Raw genomic sequence first — 22,321 nt, 5'->3', positions numbered from 1 at the left:
CGTAGCTGGAAGCTTCAAAACCATTTGAAACCACCATGTAGTCTGCGAAGTAAATTTAAGATTTCCATCTCCATTTCATGAAATTTTGTGAAAATTTAAAGTTTCAAAAATCTACTGGAGGCTCCAGTAATTTTCAAAAAAGTCGCTGGAGGTCTTAAAATGACATGAACTTGCCTGAAGTCGTCTTCAGAGGGTGTTAAAATTGGAGTGTAGAGTAAATTTCAGCTTTCCATCTCCATTTGATAAAATTTTGTGAAAATTTATGCATCTGCTGGAGGCTTCAGGAATTTTCGAAAAGTCGCTGGATGCTCTAAAACGACTTGAAATTCACCTGCAGTGGTTACTTCGTAGCGTATTGAAATTAGTTTTTAGAATAAATTTTAGCTTTATAACTCCAATCTGATGGAATTTTGTGGGAATTTCGTGTTTCAAAAATCTGCTGGAGGCTCCATAACTGCTCAACGATTTGTCATGTCGAAAATACGGTATATCCCAAATTTCAGCTTTCTTGGTCAATTTGGTAAAATTTTGATTTTTTTCCCTCATGTTTGGCCTAAATTAGATTTTCAAAAATTAACCAAAAATCGAAAAACGCACTTTAGCACTTGAAATTTTGACATGTGATGAATTTTTGCATGATCTTTCGATCTACCTATGTAAAATTTGAAAAATTGCGTGCAAGTCTTATGTTGAAATGCAAAATCTGCGATTTCGGCTGACCTGTAAATTAAAATGGCCGCCATTTTGTAAGTAAGGCCAACTTTTTTTTGGGCAAGTTTGCTTTAAAATGTTCCTTAGGATGTCCCCTTTAAGAAAAAAAGTTGTCCCGGTGGATCGGCGGGGGGGGGGGTGCAATTACTCCTATTGTCATATGCCGGACTATCATGACTTGGCATTTTCTTTCGTTTCAGTATTGTCTGGTTCAAAATTTTCCCGCTAGATCTCTCTTAATGGTAAAATTTTAAAGGTGTATTCAACAGGAAGAAATTCGCTAACTGAGTCAATGTCATCAATCGACGCTTACATGGCTAAGTGACTACCTACCTCGCGTACTTCGCAAGCTTTGAGGACAATTGTTGCACGTAAAATATGCACTGAAGTGCACCTAAAGAGGCACACAACGATATTCAGAAAGGCAATAAATAAACGCCAAGTGCCAAGTACGTATTACCAAGCAATACGAAACAATTGAAAGTGTACTCGAATGTGTCACGATAACGCTGCAGTACCGTCGTCGTCGGCGAAAAGACGTAGAAGGAAAAAAAAACTTGTGAAAATACACGCAGAAAATCCGTGACAATCGTGTTCAATGTAGCTTGCGTGCTGGTAATTGTGTAGATCGGAGTTTTCCTCCGCATTTTAAGCGTTGGCCGTTGGCGAGACAGAGATGGAGAAGAATGAGGAAATGGTGCGTAAAGTGTAGGTATACTGAAAGACACTATTACCTATTTGCAATGAGTAAAAGATATGGTTATTGGCTACGATAGATTTTACACTTAGACATTTTGTCTGATTTATTCATTATCACGATTACGAGTATAGATTGTGTAAATAGTGAATTGTTCGCTTAAAGGACTGTTGATGAATGTGGCCTGTGGGCAACGATCCTTGATGATCGAGATGTAGGTCTATACGTAGATGTACTGTAAAACACGAAACAATTAGTAAGTATCGAGAAATATGTACAAGCAAAGCTTTCCTTGAAAATTCAGAATTTTACATGACTGAAGGTGAAGGATAGCGATTTTCCTTATTTAATTGAGTAAATTCGCGAATCATTTTTAAAATTGTGACTTCGTGTTTGATTAAGTAAAATGGTGACACAATACGACAGAACCATTGGCGGAATGAGAAACAAAAAAGTGGAATTTGTGTCAACGTTCCCAAAAGTGCTGATTTTCGCGAGGAAACCTCCAGTGGGTGACATACAGAGCATAGACCCCAGACCCATTCGAAATGCTGACATCACTCAGGAACCATCTGGATATGTATGTCAGTAACTCGCCGTTTTTCTCTGCGATGTCATCGATAGATATCTGTAAATAAATACACGTACCTATACTGATATGACTGAGTACCATAGGTCGGCATATAATAGACTCGTATGTTATAGTTTAGTCAGCTCTCTTGGGATACAGATGAACACTATCATCGGTTTTTGAGTCTGGCCTGAAAACACGTAAAGTTCTATTTATAGTACGCGTAATTTTAATAGACGAAGTGGTCCTCATTATGACTCAGCATCTTGTTTAAAATACATTAGATATAATAAGATAACATTTGCAAATAATTAATCAAATGTCTCATTTAATTTCTCAGTATCGCGATAAAACGCCAACTTAATACATAGTATCATCGATGAGGCCTTTCATTTTGGATGATGCGTTCAGTTTCAGATTCAGAACCCGATAAGTTACTGAAGGCTTCAATGACGTAAGAGAATCTCATGAAACTAAATGTTCCAAAGGATCAGCCCTTAAGAAGCTCTCTATACACTTGTATAACGATGTATACCTGCTACTTTTTTTTCGACTTGAATTATCCAATATCCAACCTTTACATGAGAACAAATCCGAGAGTCGACGTCATGAAATTTCCTATACGGTGATGCTTTCAAAAATAATTGATCTTCTGCTTCTGGCAGTGAACATTTTTTTGACACCATTGCATGAATTTTTCATCATCATCATTGCTCGTTATTTTCTTCGTGTTTGGTGTTTCCTTGCTGAAACTGAAATGAGAACCAAAAATAGTTAGATACGTTTTTTGTAGGTGTACGATCGAAAAATGAAACAATGTTGCTGAGAAAAATTGCCATCTGCCTATTTTACTACAGAATAACATTAGGTAAACATTAACTTGAAGAATTGTTCAAAATTCTTGAAAATTATTGTTAAACAACTTTTGCTCAGATTACTTATGCTATTTAGTAAATTTCTTATAATTTAAAAATTTTTAAAAAAAGGAAAAAATGTTGAGTGATTTTGCCCAAATTACTGCAATGGAAATGTCACTTTTTGTCAGAACTCAAAATTGCAAAAAGATGCTGATTTTTTTTCATGTTTTTAAAAAGTCTCGAAGTCTTTCTTCTGAGTCAAAATTGCAAAAAAGGTGCTGCTTTTTGTCAAAATTGTAGAGAAGTGCTGATTTTTTGTCAGCTCAGAATTGCCAAGGTCAAAATTACAAAAAATGCTGTTTTTTGTCAACATTTTTTAAAAATTCTACTTTCTGGTCAAATTTGCTAAAATGTGGAATGTGGTGCCCCCCCCCCCCTTAATAACTGCAACAAAAGTCTTACTTTTTGTCAAAATCATTAAAATGTTCTACTTATTTTTGGAAGAACTACTCGACAAAAATATGCTGCTTTTTGTCAAAGTTGCAAAAAAGTACTGTTTTTCCTCGAACTTGTTCAAAAATCGTGTTTTTTTTTGCTAAAATTGCTGCGAAAAAGACTTGTTTCTTTGTCAAAATTGCAAAAGTTTTGTTGTTTTTGTCAAAGTTGCAGAAATGTCGAAATAAAAGAAATGCCACTTTTTGGTCAAAATGTGGTGCTCTCCTTTTCCCCCTCCCCCCCCCCCCGCTATTAGGCAACAAAAGGATTACTTTTTGTCAAAACCTCAAAAAAGTGCTACAGAATTTTTTTTTTTTTTTTGAAAAATCGCGGGGCAAAAATATGCTGATTTTTGTAAAAATTATGAAAAGGTGCTGATTATTTGTAAGCTTTGCGAAAAGTGCCCTTTTTTTGTTTTCAACATTACAAATAACGTGCTTTTTTCGTATCGAAACTGTATAATTTTTCTTTCTCGTAAATGTAGCAAAATTGTGCTGTTTTACTGACTTTATTGTCAAAATTGTCAAAAAATTTTTTTTTTTTTGATAAAAACTGTAGAAAAGTGTTTTTTGACAAAATTATAGAAAAGAATGTTGATTTTTTGCCAAACACTGCAGTAATTGTTGTGTTTTTGGTTAAAATTGTGGAAAAATACTGAATTTTATAGAAATCGTAAAAATTGGCAATTTTTTGTACAGATTGCAAAATGCGGTGCTTTATTTTGTTGAAATTTCAAAAAATTGCTCTGTCTGCAAAAATTGCAAAAAAATGGTTTTTTGTCGAAACTGTAAAAAAATTCGGTTTTATTGTCAAAGTTGCTATAAGTAATTGGTGTTTTTTGTCAAAATTTGAAAAAAAATGCTGTTTTTTGTCAAAATTATTGTGTGTAAAGAAAATGTCAATTTTGTTGGTAAATTGCAAGAATGTGGTGCTTAATTTACTAAAATTGCAAAAAAGTGCTTTGTCAAAATTACAAAAATTGTGCTGCTTTTTTGTAAAAGTTACAAAATGTGCTAGGTATTTTTGTCAACATTGCAAAAATATTGACATGAAGAAACAAATCTCGTATTAGAGAAATTTGAATCCCATTCTCGGCCTTTTCATCTCCTCTCTAACTGAACTTTTTCTAGAAAATTTCCAGCTAAAGTCCTAAATATCCTCCCCTCCGTAGTACGTTGAAATTAACTAGGAACCTCATGGAATGTCCCCTGGGGATTTGGATGGAAAGTGGGCTCAGTGGTAGCCCTTGCCCCAAGTACATACCATATCATTAAAATTTTAGCTGCCAGTTTTTAGTTTTTAGCTACCGCAGTAAAATTTTGATTTTGAAAATTCCTTTTCAAAAATACGCTACTCCGACGCTCAGGTTTTTCCCACGGTGTTGTCGTGGAAAAATTCTGATCCACGCGCTTACACAAGGGACTTGTTTCATTTTCCCATTCAGCTAAATTTTCCATGCTACATAGTCCGGCATATGACAATAGGAGCAATTGCACGCCCCCCCCCCAACGATCCTCCAGGACAACTTCTTTCTTAAAGGGGACATCCTAAGGAACATTCAGCAGCAAACTTTAAAAAGCTGGCCTTACTTACAAAATGGCGGCCATTTTGATTGAAAGGTCAGCCGAAATCGCAGATTTTGCGTTTCAACATAGGACTTGCACGAAATTTTTCAAACTTTACAAAGGTGGATCGAAAGATCATGCAAAAATTTATCACCTGTCAAAATTTCAAGTGCTAAAGTGGGTTTTTCGATTTTTGGTGAGTTTTTGAAAATCGAATTAAGGCCAAAAATGAGGGAAAAAAATCAAAATTTTACCAAATTGACCAAGAAAGCTGAAATTTGGGATACTATTTTCGACATGCCAAATCGATTGGAAACGGTTTCAACCCGTTTTGAGTAGTTCTGGAGCCTCCAGCAGATTTTGAAACTCAAAATTCCCACAAAATTCCATCAAATTGGAGTTGTAAAGCTGAAAATTATTCTAAAAACGAATTTCAAAACGCTACGAAGTACTGCAGGTGAATTTCAAGTCGTTTTGGAGCCTCCAGCGACTTTTTGAAAATTCCTGAAGCCTCCAGCAGATTTTTGAAACATTAAAGTATCACAAAATTTCATCAAATGGAGATGGAAAGCTGAAATTTACTCCACACTCCAATTTTAACACCCTCTGAAGACGACTTCTGGTGAGTTCAAGTCATTTTAGAGCCTCCAGCGACCTTTTTTGAAAATTACTGGAGCCTCCAGTAGATTTTTGAAACTTGAAATTTCCACAAAATTTCATCAAACTGAGATGGAGAGTCTAAATTCATTCTGCAAACTAATTTCAATACGCTACGAAGTTGACTGCTGGTGGATTTCAAGTCGTTTTGGAGCCTCCAGCGACTTTTTGAAAGGTTATTATGGCGGTTTTTTGGAAAATTGAAATTTCCTAAAAGTAGCTGGATGCTTCAAAACCATTTGAATCCACCATGTAGTCTGCGAAGTAAATTTCAGCTTGCCAACTCTATTTGATAAAGTAATGTTGCGGGAATTTCAAGTTTCAAAAATCTACTGGAGGCTCCAGTAATTTTCAAAAAAATCTCTGGAGGCTCCAAAACGACTTGAAATTTGATTTGGCATGTCGAAAATAGGGTATATCCCAAATTTCAGCTTTCTTGGTCAATTTGGTAAAATTTTGATTTTTTCCCTCATTTTTGGCCTAAATTCGATTTTCAAAAATTCACCAAAAATCGAAAAACGCACTTTAGCACTTGAAAATTGGTACATTTGTGGAAAATGGGGGTTCAAAGACTGATCTCACCTTGCTTCTTTTCCTGTTGAATGGAATGGAATGGATCTCGCATTTCCCATGGAACGAAGCTAAGTGAACATAAATAATAATTTTAGCACAACACGTACAAAACTCTCGATACAGTATACTTACTGTGCATTTTGTGTTCAGAGGCATAATAAGCTACCTACCATAAAGAGCACGGAGCATGGTTTGGCACAGCTACAGCATAGCATGGGCATTGGGCATTGGATATTGGGTACATAGACAATATACTCCTGTGGCTGTGGGATAGTGCGCGAATGGATGCAACAAATTTTTTGCTATGTTCTTGGACCGGTTATATAAAAGGTAATATAATATCGTATTACAGCTGTGCCAACTACCAACGTGCTCGGAATATATTGAGCGAAAATGTATATCTGCAGAGAGTAGGTAAAGGCGCAACAGAACAGTCAGTAAGACCAAGACGACGACCAGCGACGACGACGACTGGACGTGAGGCGGTGCGCGGGGATTCGATGGCCGCACAGTATCGCAGCGTTATCAGAAAACCATGCGTCTTGTACGCCGAAGAAAAAGGATACCAGCAGTAATTTACAAACGACTGTATGACCTATTATACGTCGTACACATTATAGCTCTTTGCTTGATTTATAACGTAGACTCGCAGACAGAACCAATGTTATCTGCAAGTTGCGCTTGTGGTTGGCTGCAAAAAAGATTATGTTACAGCGGCCAATGAGAAACAATGCACATCCACATGGATGCTGGCGCGATGGCGATGGCCGCATTCGGTCGCCTTGTGCCGCTCTGCGACCGATGCCCGATGCCGTTTGGCGTTTCATTTCATCGACACAGCGACTTTGAATGCCAACTTTTTTATTACTCGTCGTCGTACCTAGAGAAAGTTGCAACGCAAATTACGCTTTGGTGTTTTGTAGCGGTTTTGCTATTGCTACAGAGCTATAGAGGTATGACTAGGCTACGTGTGTCTGTCGTCTATGTCTATGTCTATGTACATGGTAACTTACATTTCAATGTACATCGCGGTCGTCGTACACGCCATCGCCATGGCACAGGATGTACGCTTATTTTTAAACATTTTTTCCGCAAACCGTGTTTTACAGCCGGTTAATTGCGTCGAACAAATTGTTCTTCAACTATTGCGCGTTGGCTCGGCGATGGCGGCTTCCAAAAAGAAACACCATCCGATTCCTGTCGTCCGGGATGCTTTGACAGATCAATGCTCGTTACGCTTCTACGAAAATTGAGCGAATGCTGAATGGTATTGCTGGTTTTGTTTGCTGCGACGAAGTCAACATTTGGTTCAATTGACGGTCATGGTGCTGAGTACTCAGTCTGGCAGGTTGAGAAGTTGAAAAAATGGAAAATTCGTCGAAATGTCTGAAAAAATTCGAAAAATTATATCAGTGAGCTCGACATCAAAGTACGAGATAGAATATTGACGATCTGTCAACTTGGATTTAGCTGAAATTTGGATCATTCAAAGTCTCAGAGACGAGGCGTGACGAAGTGATGGGGAGTGGGAGGGGAGGATGAGAGTGAGACTGACATTTTCTCAACTTTTTACCCCGGACACCCCCCTGCCTTAGTATTTTATATGCTTATAAGCCAGATGTGGCTCGAACAAATTAAGGGAGGAGGAGTTGGAAACAAAAATGTTGAATAATTTTTAATGTTCCAAAACGATGCTCTTACTCTTGACAAAAATTTGAATTTTTTTATCGCAAGGTTGGTATAGTGAAATCGAAAATAAAATTAAAATTTTGTAGATTATCGAAAACTTTCAAAAAATTTCGTTTTTGACCAAATAAATATTCAAATCAAAACTTGCTCTCAACATAGGGCTACTCAAAAACATTTACCTACATTTTTCTGATCATTAAAATATTCTAGAAATTTTAGATTTTTATCAAATTTTTTGTGAATTTTGAATTACTATTATTATTCCAAAATGAAGTTTTATCAAAATCAAAGTCTACCTCGACATTTGACGTCTTTCATTTCAATTTCGTCTCGAATCAATCCTCCCTTGGCTTTCAAAAAAGATTTTTGCATTTTTTCTATTCGAGAGGGAGGGCGGGCTCTTCAGAAAAATACCTGTATTGTTTGTAGGACATGAAAGGTTTTTGTGAAAGGGGTAATTATTTATATAAAAGTCGATCAGAAATGAAAAATTTTCAAAAAAAATTTACAAACGTGAAGTTTTTCTTTTTTTGTTCCAAACTGGGGGGGGGGCATGCAGCAGAAATAGCTTGAGGCATGCGATATTGACACAATTTCAATTTGAATTATGATTCGATTTCAGTTACAGCTCAAATTTTCTGATCTTATATCAACTTTGAACAATGTTTTGTTGCCAAATTTACCTCAATTTTTTCTAAAATTTCATCAATCTTTTTGCAAATTTTCAGTTTTTCCGTGTCCATTTTACAAACAAGTTTTGCCAAATTTTATTTTACTCCAATGACCTTTGGACCAGTTTTATTAATAATGTAACTATTTTTTTTTCTGAAAGAATATTGAACTTAAATTCAAGCAAAATATCATTTTTTTGCACTTTTGTCAATCAAAATTTTTCTTTATTCAATTTTTTCCGACAATTTTGGCAGAAACTAAATTTTTTTATTAACAATTGTGGCAAAAACACGAGAATTTTTTAACAAAAATCAAAATTTTCTGACCTTTTTTTACAATTTTTACAAAAAATGGGATTTTTTGACAATTTTGATAAAAGTGGGATTTTTGACAATTTTGACAAAAGTGGGATTTTTGACAATTTTGACAAAAGTGGGATTGTTTGACAAATTTTGACAAAAAGTGGGAATTTTTTGACAATTTTGACAAAAAGTGAGATTTTTTGACAATTTTGACAAAAGTTGGATTTTTGACAATTTTGACAAAAGGTGGGAATTTTATCACAATTTTGACAAAAAGTGGAATTTTTGACAATTTTGACAAAAAGTGGAATTTTTGGAGAATTTTTATAAAAAGTGGGATTTTTTGACAATTTTGTGGGATTTTCTGACAATTTTGACCAAAAACATGGATCAGTCTGTACATTTTGTGAAATTTTGTTCAAATCCCAAGATATTTTGTTGAAAGTTTTCTTTAAATTTTATCAGTTTTCGATATATTTTGAATAATTTTAATGTTTCTCAAGGATTCTAATTTAACCTGTTTTAGCGTTTTTTTGTGCAATTTTCACTGAATGTCATAAAATTTTGTCAAAGTTTTATGAGTTTTTGGTCATTTTTTGCAATGTTGATGTTTTTAATCGTGTTTATATCATTTTCAACATGTTTTAATTTATTTTTATGCAATTTTCGTTGAATTTTTACATTTTTTTTTTTTGAAATTTTACCGATTTTTGATGATTTTTATTGGTTTTTTTGTGTGGAAATTTTGGAGACCTCTTACAAAAATTTTATCAGTTTTTGACAATTTGAAATCATTTTAGATGATGCTTTTAAAAGTGTTTTCATATGTTCAACAATTTTAATAATTTTTTTTTTGTAATTTTCAGTGATTTTTTTTCTAATTTTTCATTTCTTGAAGCAAGCATAACAGAATCTTTCAATAAAAATAAACCGTTTTGGTGGGTATGATAGCGAGAAAATGTCAGAAAAAAAAGTTCACACGTATAAATAGGAGCCCTCTTCCCCCTCCCCCCCCCACTTACTCCCGGGAAAGTTCCAAAAATCTGACGTTGGTAATAGATTATTAACTACTGAAACTGAAATTTGATCTGCAAACAGAATTCTCATTTTTAGACGATCAGATTTTTTTAGAGTCAAATTCCTTTTGACCAAAACGACCCTGATTATTTACCATGAAGGGAATTTTTAAGTGCTTTAAGAATATTTTCTAACGTATCTAATGCTATTTTAGAAGGATTCAACCAAAATGTATAACAGTAGGTAGGTGCTTCGGATTTTCTTGTCTTTTATCACGAATAGGTATCATAAAAATAAGTATATAGCTATATCTATGCATTGCAAATCGGATTACAACCAATACAACTTCTTAAATTGATGAACAATCTTCTAGTGTTCGTCTGCTTATATGTACTTAACGGTAAATTCATCTAAAATGCAATTTTTTTCTTTTAATACGAATTTGCATCACGCAGCTTAAATAGGTAGGTACTTGATAAATGATCCACTCCTATGTGTTCCCAGAACTTGAACTCGGTAAGAGTGCGATTTGCGGCTTTGAAAAAAGATGAAAAAACATACAGAAGGCGTGTTTTGTGTACAAAGTATTTAAATTTTGACCTACAATTTTTCGTTGAGTTCTCTTTTCGGTAGAAAAAAAATTCAACGAGTTCGAATAGGTAGGTACTTGACGGGTTCTTTTTTCTCGAATCGTTTTCAGTAACTGACCTCATACTATTTATTTGCTCACGTTGCTATGTAAGTGTAACTTGGTCAAATTTGCTATAGCAGTTTAATTTTCACGAAGATGTATCGATGAAATGTGAAAGTATTCGCATCTCTGTCGGTTATTATTTATTTATAACAACAATAATTGAACTAGTAGAATCAAAGTACACTTGATTTTTTTCCGAGTATGATGGTTTAATTTAGCGCGCATTATATGTTTTTGCTAATATGCATGAAAGAAGCAATTTATTCGCTATCGCTACCCAACTAACTTCCCTATCAAAGAATATAAGTATCGTTTAAGGTCAAAAGTAACACCATCGAACGATGAAAAAAAGGACATCCGATTAGATACGTGGATTTAAATAAAAAATTATACTCGTAAGAGCTCGCATAATGCACGAATAAAATCAGCGAAAAAAATCGCCATAAGTGTTCGGTTCACTTCACACAATAATAAGAAATCATTTTGAATATGAGTTCAATTACGCGTTGGTTTTCAAGGGCATTTGAAATTGAAAATGAAAACCCAGAGCCAGAGTAATGGTAATGGACGAGGTGAAAATTTCTTTCATAGAACAAAATAGCCCAGTTTCAGTTCGCCAATTGATTGCTGGTTGCTGCTGACACTGCGGCTATTTGCTATGGTAGCCATAAAAGACACATCGGACTCGTATAACGCGTCAGCGATTGCGGCATGGCCGTCATCGATGCGAAATGTTTTATTGGTTTGAATTAAGAACCGTTAACTTTAGTAATAAGTGATACGAATGGTTGATTTATAATGAAAGATAAACGACAGCCGATTGTTATAATACTATTGCAATTTTTACTTGGAAGAAAAGTACATAATAAAAAATGGATTATTATTAACTGTTTATTAAGTACGAATCGAATTTATCAGTGGTTTGTGTACTTTGATGTAATGCAAAAAAATAACCATCCCAAGTACAAGTACCTACCTTACCAGTTACCTACGTAGATATTTGAGCATATAGATAGGTAGGTCGGGTATCTAATTAATCCGACTATAACAATAGCATCTTGAAATTGTAAATGATAAGGATTGAAAGTATTGCGCGATAATCGAAGTCGAAGTGTACAATTGTACGTACTATCGTAAGTTCATAATTTCATTTCTTTTGCTCGTTGTACACGCAACGATGTATAAATATGGAGTGTAGATTTTTTGGACAGTATTTTTACTAATTAAACGGTATTTTTCCTAAATTAAACCTATCTAATCGAGTAATCAATGGGTAAGGACGATGTGGGGGTCATCTTTGAAAAGTTATTCGTTTTTATATTGTTATTTTGAATTTGAATCTTGTTTTAAAAGCACGTGTAAGATATGATACCATACATAGAATTTTGTGGAACGTTCATTTTCTTGATACGTAATTATAAAAATTTCTGTATTCTACATATAATTGAGCAATGCCAGTTCAAGAGGCAAATGCACAGTAATTATTTTAAGTATCACTCGGATACATTGTAAAAAAAAAAACACTTCATATATCATAAGTTGTTAAAGAAGAACTCAACCTTTCTGAAAAACGTAGCAATGCATCAATATTTTTGAAGGTCCCATTAAGTATTAAATTTTTCAAACTTCAAATTGCTGTGCTTTTCATTCCTTATCGTCTCTATATAGAAATTAAAATGTTGCCCTAAATTGCCGAACTTATTAAAAAAAAAAAGATAAAATTTCCTTACCAGTTCGTTGCATACGAAAGTCATTTTGTATTCGTATATTGAAAATTGATGAAATTCAAGTAACTTGAGTAGATTGGGTATGTAGATAGTACTCGTAGATAGTAAATCGTCCAACGGCACCTCAAATGTTTCAGTTTTCTTTCATTTTCGATTGATTCTGATAGTTCTGAAATAAATGTTCAACGTATAAGTAGATGGTAACTAATTACCCAGTGTTGGGTTTGTATCATTAGATCTTAGACTAAAGAAAATGTAAACTGCAGGAATTCATTTGAAAATAAGGCAAGACCACCCCAGCGATTTGCAAGAAGTTTATAATTTATGCCTGATCAGAATTCTCTTAGTCAGCGAAAATTCACTTCTTCAAACCAAAATTGCTGAAAAGTTTCGCTGTTTCCCCTAAAATTGACAAAAAATTCCGTTTTATTGCTAAAAATTGCTGCAAGTTTCAGATACGACTGATACGAGTATTTGCCTAAATTAGCTAAGAAATCCTGTCTTTCGCTAAAATTATCCAAGTCTCGATTTCTGCCAAAAATATCAAAAATTCTCACATTTTTCAAAATTATGAAAATTGTTGCTTTTTTGCAAAAATTTTCAAAAAGTCGTTTTTTTTTAAAAATTGTTTAAAAGTTTTGCTTTTCTTCGAGAAATTATTGGTCAGCCCCGTTTTTATACCAAGGATGGTAATATTTCCGAAAATTGATGCGTAGATATATAGGCGGGTAGCCCACTTAAGGATCTATTGCACCCTCCCCCCCCCCCGGCGATCCTCCGAGACAACTTTTTTCTTAAAGGGGGAGTCCTAAGGAACATTTCCAGCACTTGTACTCAAAAAAAAAGTGGCCCTACTTACAAAATGGCGGCCATTTTGATTGACAGGTCAGCCGAAATCGCAGATTTTGCGTTCCAACATAGAACTAGCAAACATTTTTCAAATTGTACAAAGGTAGATCGAAAGATCAAGCAAAAATTTATCACCTGTCAACATTTCAAGTGCTGAAGTGCGTTTTTCGATTTTTGGTGAATTTTTGAAAATCGAATTTAGGCCAAAAATGAGTGGAAAAATCAAAATTTTACCAAATTGACCAGGAATGCTGAAATTTGGGATGCACCCTATTTTCGACATGCCAAATCGATTGGAAACTTTTTTAAACCGTTTTGAGCAGTTCTGGAGGCTCCAGCAGATTTTTGAAACACGAAATTCCCACAAAATTTCACCAAAATGGTGTTGGAAAGTATAAATTTATTCTGCAAACAAATTTCAATACGCTACGAAGTCAACTGCAGGAGAATTTCAAGTCGTTTTGGAGCATCTAGCAATTTTTTGAAAATTACTGGAGCCTCCAGTAGATTTTTGAAACTTTAAACTTCCTAAACATTTCATCAAACGGAGATGAAAAGTCAAAATTCATTTTGCAGAATAATTTTAATACACTACGAAGTCGCCTGCTGGTGGATTTCAAGTCGTTTTGGAGCCTCCAGCCACTTTTTGACAGGTCGTATAGTGTTTTTTGGAAAATTGAAATTTCTTAGAAGTAGCTGGAAGCTTCAAAACCATTTGAAACCACCACGTAGTCAACTTCATATCGTATTGAAATTAGTTTGCGAAGTACACTTCAGCTTGCCAACTCCATTTGGTAAAATAATGTTGCGGGAATTTCAAGTTCCGAAAATCTACTGGAGGCTCCAGTAATTTTTAAAACGTCGCCGGAGGCTCCGAAATGATTTGAACCCACCTGAAGTCGTCTTCAGAGAGTGTTAAAATTGGAGTGTAGAGTAAATTTCAGGCTTCCATCTCCATTTGATAAAATTTTGTGAAAATCCAAAGTTTCAAAAATCTGCTGGAGGCTCCAAAACGACTTGAAATTCACCCGCAGTACTTCGTAGCGTATTGAATTTAGTTTTTAGAATAAATTTCAGCTTTACAACTCCAATTTGATGGAATTTTTGTTGGAATTTCGAGTTTCAAAAATCTGCTGGAGGCTCCAGAACTGCTCAAAACGGGTTAAAACCGTTTCCAATCGATTTGGCATGTCGAAAATAGGGTAAGTATATCCCAAATTTCAGCTTTCTTGGTCAATTTGGTAAAATTTTGATTTTTAATTTTCCTCATTTTTGGCCTAAATTCGATTTTCAAAAATTCACCAAAAATCGAAAAACGCACTTTAGCACTTGAAATTTTGACATGTGATAAATTTTTGCATGATCTTTCGATCTACCTTTGTAAAGTTTGAAAAATGTTTGCTAGTTCTATGTTGGAACGCAAAATCTGCGATTTTGGCTGACCTGTCAATCAAAATGGCCGCCATTTTGTAAGTAGGGCCACTTTTTTTTTGAGTACAAGTGCTAGAAATGTTCCTTAGGACTCCCCTTTTAAGAAAAAAGTTGTCTCAGAGGATCGACCGGGGGGGGGTGCAATTTATCTTCAAGTGTGCTCCCCGACTAATACTTTTTTGTAAAAAATTCCAAAAAAGGTCGCTGATTTCCAAAAATTGCTAAAAAAAAAAGTCCTGCCTTTTGATAAAATTATCAAAAATCTGATTTTTTGCCAAAAATATCAAAAAGTCTCGATTTTTATTGTCGAACTGCTATTTTCATAGTCTTGAAATCCGGGTCTCGTAAGCTTGAAATCAGAGTCTCAGTCTTGAATGTGAAACTCTGGGCCTACTTGAAATGCTCTTTTCATAGTCTCGAAACCCAGGGTAATAAATTAGGGCCACTGGGTCCTAATTAATCTGTTAGTTTTGGATATCCGGGTCTCGGATTCTCAAGATCGGGGTCTCAGGATTTTGAAATCCGGCCCTGGAATGTTGAAATCCAGGTCTTGGAATCTTGAATCCGAGGTTGAAGGTGGGGGGAGGGGTCACATCGAAGCCTTCGTAAAGTTTCAAAATTCGGGTCGTGAAGTGTGGCTCTCGAAATCTTGAACTCTTGAGTTTTATACTATTCTCGGAGTCTTGAAATCGAAAGTTTTCTAATCCGAGTCCCAAAATTATGGTCTTGAAATAAGAGGGTCGTGGGGTCTCATAGGGGTCTCGGAATGTTGAACTGTGGGTCTTGAAATGCTGGTACGCAGTAGAGTATTGAAACTAGGATCTTCGATTCTTGAAACGGAGGGTATTCAAATCGATCGTGAAATTAGTTTCAGAATGCAACTCTTTAAATCAAGATCTCGGAATGCCGAACTGTGGGTCTTGAATTAATGCTAGTCTCAGAAAGTCTCGAAGTTCGGGCCTCAGAGTGTTCAAATCGAAGTTCGAAAAACATGGTCCTGGTATCAGTACCGCAGGGTCTTGAAGTGAGGGTCTCGTAGGGATCTCAGAATGTTGAACCTCGGATCCTAGGGTCGTGGGCTCTTGAACTTCACGTCTCGTAGGGGCCTTGAAATGTTGGCCCCGTGGTCTGAAATTCAGGTGTTGGAGTCTGGAATGAAAATTTTTGAGACCCTCGCGTGCAATAGAAATATTTTTTATCAAAAATGCCTTAATCGATTTAGCGAAGTCGAATTCTCAGTATTACGAGAATTACATCGCGAGTGCTCTTTATTGTTGATCGTTTTATTTGTACAATAAGTACATGTCGTATCATTGGAGAGTCAGTATGAAGAAGTATAGATAATGATTCGTTCACTTCCAATAAAGGATATCGTCATACTACGAATGGTATTTATGGCCGATGCTTGTGTCAACGCAATAACTATATCGCGATGATATCTTAATTAATATGGAATGACTCTTAGACCCCTGCTGCCGATCTCCACACCAAAGAAGGTCTGTTCGAAGATCAACCGAAAATAATAACGAAACAAAGCACGTCTCTTCTGTGCAAAGATCAATTGAACAGATCGCGGTGGCCATACTAGATAACCAAAGTTCGTATTTTAGATGAGGTTTTCGATGTGTGTAATGTCACTAGTACTACGAGTACAAGCATGTACTACATTTTAGTGTGATGAGGTTGTTTACCAAACGTGACATGGATGGAGTTAAGACCGAATGCCATGACCGCTGCTAATGCCGCCACTGCTGCAGTGTATTAGGAGCTATCTAAATATAGGTAGAGGTGCATACCTACTTGTGAATACCGAAGCTTTGCAGCAAGTGCCATCGTTGACACAGGTGCATGAAACCTTTTTCCAGATAATATGGCTCTGGTGTACCGTACGAGTATATGGTGTTAAAGAATCGCTTAATGAAATGATAAAATAAAATTCTTTCAAGAATAAGCGGCTCGACTGACTCTGAAGCAATGCGTGCTTTCGTTTTGTAAACATTTTAAATCGAGATGAGCTGTGGTGTGTGGTGTTACGTCGAGAATATGTACACGTTTACGTGGATCTATGTTGAGAGATATTTTAAAACAAAAGGCAGAGAAAAAAGAGAGACATTTTAAAACAAAAGGCAGAGAAAAAAGAGAGACATGACCGAGGTACTGTTTAGGTATTGGGAAATCCTCCCCCAGAAGTGGTCGAAATTACGTTTTCTCAAAAATTACCCCACTCACGTTTCATTTGATGAATTTTTGAAAATCAAAAGGTCAAAAATGAAGGAGAAAAAAATCAAAATTTTACCAAATTGACCTACTAGAAAGCTGAAATTTAGGGTATACTCTATATTTCCAACCTGCCAAATCGATTGGAGACGGTTTAAACCCGTTTTGATCAGTTCTGGAGCCTACAGCAGATTTTTGAAATTTGAATGAAGTTGGAAATCTGAAATTCACGCTGCACTCCAACTTAAACATGCTATTAAGTTGAATGATGATGGGTTCAAGTTATTTTGGAGATTTCGGCGACTTTTTCGAAATTCATGGCGCCTCCAGTACATTTTTGAAACCTGAAATTTCCACAAAATTTTTATAAAATGCAGTTGGAAAGCCAAAATTTATTCTGTAAACTAATTTCAATACTCTTCGAAGTCGACTGCAAGTGGATTCAAAGGCGTTTTGGAGTCTCCAGCGACTTTTTGAAAATTACTGGAGCCTCCAGCAGATTTTTGAAACTTGAAAAAATGGTAGAGTGCCGAAATTCATTCTGCGCCCAATTTCAACGCGCTTATCAAGTCGACTGCTCGTGTGTTCAAATTATTTTGGAGCCTCCTGCGACTTTTTGGAAATGACTGTAGCCTTGCAGAGAAAATGTTTGCTATCTCACTCCTTTTGATGAAATTTTTGCAGAAAATTCAACTTTCAAAAATCTGCTGGAGGCTCCAAGAATTTCCAAAAAGTTACTGGAGGCTCCAAAATTCCTCAACTCGTCAGCAGTCGACTTAATAGCGTGTTTACATTAAGGTGCAAGGATTTCCAACTTCTTTTGATGAAATTTTGTGGAAATTTCAAGCTTCGAAAATCTGCTGGAGGCTCCAGAACTGCTCAAAACGGTTTTAAACCGTCTTCAATCGATTTTGCAGGTCGAAAATAGAGTATACCCCAAATTTCAGCTTTCTATCTAGATCAATTTGGTAAAATTTTGATTTGTTCACTTCATTTTTGACTTTTTGATTTTCAAAAATTCACTAAAAATCGAAAAATTCTTTTTTTAGTGCCTACTTGAAACTTTGACTAGTGATAAATTTTGGCATGCTCTTTTGATCTAGCTCTATCCAGTTGATAAGATTTGGTGCGAGCCTTACTTTTTTTTAAAGCAAGTTTGCTTTATTAATGTGCCCCTTCGGACGTCTCCTTGAAAAAAGTTGTTCCGCAGAATCGGCAGGAGGGAGATGCAATTATTCTCATTGTCATATTAGTCCGGCATATGACAATATGAGTAATTGCACCCCCCCCCCCCCCGGTGATCCGGGACAACTTTTTTCTGAAAGGGGATATCCTAATTAACATTTTAAAGCAAACTTGCCAAAAAAAAGTTGGCCTTACTCACAAAATGGCGGCCATTTTGATTGACAGGTCAGCCGAAATCACAGATTTTGCGTTTTAACTTAGGACTTGCACGAACTTTTTCAAACTTTACAAAGGTAGATCGAAAGATCATGCAAAAATTTATCACTTGTCAAAATTTCAAGTGCTAAAGTGCGTTTTTTGATTTTTGGTGAATTTTTAAAAATCGAATATAGGCCAAAAATGAGGGAAAAAATCAAAATTTTTCCAAATTGACCAAGAAAGCTGAAGTTTGGGATATATCCTATTTTCGACATGCCAAATCGATTGGAAACGGTTTCAAGCCGTTTTGAGCAGTTCTGGAGCCTCAAGCAGATTTTTGAAACTCGAAATTCCAACAAAATTCCATCAAATTGGAGTTGTTAAGCTGAAATTTATTCTAAAAACTAATTTCAATACGCTACGAAGTACTGCAGGTGAATTTCAAGTCGTTTTGGATCTTCCAGCGACTTTTTGAAAATTCCTAAAGCCTCTAGCAGATTTTTGAAACTTTGAATTTTTACATTATTTCATCAAATGGAGATGGAAAGCTGAAATTTACTCTACAGTCACTCCAATTTTAACACCCTCTGAAAACGACTTCAGATGGGTTCAAGCCATTTTAGAGCCTCCAGCGACTTTTTTGAAAATTACTGGAGCCTACAGTAGATTTTTACAACTTGGAATTTCCCCAAAATTCCATCAAACTGAGATGGAGAGTCGAAATTCATTCTGCAAACTGATTTCAATACGCTACGAAGTTGACTGATGGTGAATTTCAAGTCGTTTTGGAGCCTCCAGCAACTTTTTGAAAGGTTGTACGACGTTTTTTTGGAAAATTGAAATTTCCTAAAAGTAGCTGGAAGCTTCAAAACCATTTGAAACCACCATGTAGTCTGCGAAGTAAGTTTCAGCTTGCCAACTTCATTTGATAAATTGATGTTGCGGGAATTTCAAGTTTCAAAAATCTACTGGAGGCTAGGACTTGCACGAACTTTTTCAAACTTTACAAAGGTGGATCGAAAGATCATGCAGAAATTTATCACTTGTCTAAATTTCAAGTGCTAAAGTGCGTTTTTCGATTTTTGGTGAATTTTTGAAAATCGGAATTTAGGCCAAAAATGAGGGAAAAAAACAAAATTTTACCAAATTGACCAAGAAAGCTGAAATTTGAGATACATCCATTTTCGACATGCCAAATCGATTGAAAACGGTTTCAACCCGTTTTGAGCAGTTCTGGAGCCTCCAGCAGATTTTTGAAACTCGAAATTCCCACAAAATTCCATCAAATTGGAGTTGTAAAGAAGAAATTTATTCTAAAAACTAATTTCAATACGCTGCGAAGTACTGAAAGTGAATTTCAAGTCGTTTTGGATCCTCCAGCGACTTTTTGAAAATTCCTAAAGCCTCCAGCAGAATTTTGAAACTTTAAATTTTCACAAAATTACATCAAATGGAGATGGAAAGCTGAAATTTACTCTACACTCCAATTTTAACACTCTCTGAAGACGACTTCAGGTGGGTTCAAGTCATTTTAGAGCCTCCAGCAACTGCAAAATCTGCGATTTCGGCTGACCTGTCAATCAAAAAGGTCGCCATTTTGTAAGTAAGGCCAACTTTTTTTTTGGCAAGTTTGCTTTAAAATGTTTCTGAGGATGTCCCCTTTGAGAAAAAAGTTGTCCGGGTGGATCGATGGAGGGGGGGGGTGCAATTACTCCTATTGTCATATGCCGGACTATATGCCAGACCACCTCCCTTGCGAATGAATTTTGCAATCGATGCGATGACGATTACTGCAGTGAGAAAATTGTTCGTACCAGAGAGTGCTGCCGTATTCCGGTGGAATTTTCCAATTGTCCATACATACGAGTACATATTATTTGATCAGAATAAAGAAACGGCGAAAGGTTGAAGGGCAAAGCGAAGGGGAAAAAAGGTTGAGAACTGGTCGCTTGAACCAGTTCAGAATTAGCGGCGTTGAATAGAGAGAAAAAAAAAGAAAACTAGTCGAGACATTTCAAACTGTGCACGCCATCGTAAATATTCTTGGTATTTTTTTGGACGATTTAGGTTTTCGGTATTTTGTTTTCGTATATGGTAGGTAGAGGTACTCGAATGAAGAATTACATATACGAAGAAGAAAAAGGATACGAGAAGAAGGCGCAGGGTTGTGAGCTGTGTCGCGGTCTCGTGCTCTATCGTACGAGACGAGCACATAGGGAAAAATTATAGGTTTATGGAGCTACTCGTATGAAAAAAATGTATTTTGTATCTACTAATACACAGAATATTGTAAGTAGATATACGAGGGAAAAAATTTGTCCAAGTGTTTATTTGGGTCGGTATTTATTTTGGTACGTTCGAACGATTACGCGATGATGAAACGATTCGGATAGACGAAGCGTAATAATACTAATTAAGCGTTCGCGTAACTCGGTGCCTGAACAACGAACAGCTATCTGCTATATGGCTGGTTGTTCTATAGCATATAGCTAGGCTAGCTGAAAGCGCAAAAAAAAAACAACGAAGACGAACAAGTTGCCAGTGGCAATGGCGATGGCGATGAATGAGAGAGTGGTGCAGGGCATAGTGCAAGTTTAGGTCACATTTTGAAGCTGACACGATGTACTTATATGCTCTCGTATGTAGATATGGTAACTTGACAGCTCAGCGCCAGGCTCATAACCAGGCGAAAAGAATTTAGGTACCTACTTATATGTACCTATCTATGTACATAGGTATAAGGTAGGTACTCGTATTGTGTATGTCTCTGGGGTAGGGCACGAGTAGATATGGTCTTGGTGGTACCTGGTTAAATATACACGATATTATGGTGATGTAAATCTTTCACACCGAGAGTAAATTTGACGCAATATGAGATTTGAAAATGTTTATCGAGTTGTAAATTAATCGGTTCCATATCTATGCATCTCTTTCCATCGTCGGCTGCCTCGTTTAGCGAGAGGCTTTAGGGTGTACGTGAAACAATTTAATAGCTCTTGTGTACTTTCGATATTAAATAGGTGCAGTCTCCGAGCTCTCACAAGAGTATATACGAGTATATTATATTATATACCTAGTGACGAATTATCCGAAACGAACGACGACGTTTACCTGCTTATATTGAGATTAATTACCTGTATAAAGTAATATGTATGTACTTATATCCATTATATGCCATGCGTAGTAAGATTAGATACCTATGTACATACACATTACACACGATATAAGAAGTATAATGCTTGTTTTTCATTTTTACATTTTTCATCGTAAATGGATTAACGATTAAATAGGTACTGATTCTCGAGTCATTTTATACACTTACACTCTTAACACGTTTAATGTGCTTTTTCGAGCTTACTTAATGCATAAATCGTTTTCGTTTCGGACACGATCGACCTCGAATTTCAAATAAATCCATCAGTCAAGTTCCTCGTTTCGTGAATTCGAGCTTAATAATGCCATCCTATGGACTTTTGTTTAGTCGTCATATACTGATAGTAATATTGCAAAGGTCGATTTTGTCGTAAATTGCGATTATTTCAAACGAACAATGGGTTAATTTTTTCCCCGATTTTTATCGAATTTACCTACAATATTTGTATTATTTCAGAAAATAAGCGTTTACCTTCTTAATCGATACGTATAAGACTATTTCTTGATGTTGATCATAATTCGTGACTGTCTGATTAAAATCACTGTCGATTGATCTCATTTGTTAGAAACGTGATTCACATTCACTTACAATTGCCTATATTATAGTGATTATAAGAAATTAAAGAAAATTTTGAGTCACTTTTACGACGTGTCTAGTTGATTCTCCCCTTTTCAAAAAAAGTGACCTTTTTCTGTCTTTACATTCACTCAATTAAACACTGTAAGATTAAAACTCACTTACCTATGACACAAGAAGAAGAAGAAGCAGAAAGTGGAGCATCATTTCCAATAATGCAAAATATCGCGCTACGTTAACTCCACATCATTCTTGATTAGAATGAATTTGCGATGCATTTACCATCGTATGATAAAAACATATTGAAAATTGACTAAAGTTCGTACCTACTACATTGTGTACCTATGCAAATATGACTAACAAAAAAAAAACCAAGCACCTCATCAGTAAAATGATAGTAAAAGAATAAATGTTCTTAAGAATACGATAATTAGTGAAATTATGGTTTAAAATGAGTGTTTTCAAGAAGGCGATAATTCGAAGA

General features: G+C 35.7%; 2 long non-coding RNA genes across 7 annotated transcripts in view; one reads left to right on the top strand and one right to left on the bottom strand.

Annotated features, from left to right (window-relative positions):
- LOC135838067 (uncharacterized) overlaps positions 1 to 22,321 on the top strand; it is a 131,255-nt gene that overhangs the window by 44,571 nt on the left and 64,363 nt on the right. The window lies entirely within an intron of this gene.
- LOC135838066 (uncharacterized) lies at positions 918 to 22,221 on the bottom strand. 6 transcript variants are annotated; one of them, XR_010557313.1, is made up of 6 exons: positions 22,003 to 22,221; positions 12,231 to 12,396; positions 6,297 to 7,512; positions 6,136 to 6,194; positions 2,057 to 2,731; positions 918 to 1,643 (listed from the first exon to the last, which is right to left on the bottom strand). It is a non-coding gene; the product is annotated as an uncharacterized LOC135838066 (long non-coding RNA). The 6 variants fall into 6 exon arrangements; XR_010557310.1 differs by having other exon boundaries at positions 919 to 1,643; positions 1,721 to 2,731; XR_010557311.1 differs by having other exon boundaries at positions 920 to 2,169; positions 2,515 to 2,731.

This window comes from Planococcus citri, chromosome 2, assembly GCF_950023065.1.
Source record: "Planococcus citri chromosome 2, ihPlaCitr1.1, whole genome shotgun sequence".
Taxonomy (NCBI): Eukaryota; Metazoa; Arthropoda; class Insecta; order Hemiptera; family Pseudococcidae; genus Planococcus; species Planococcus citri.
This window is presented reverse-complemented; position numbering and strand designations above follow the sequence as displayed.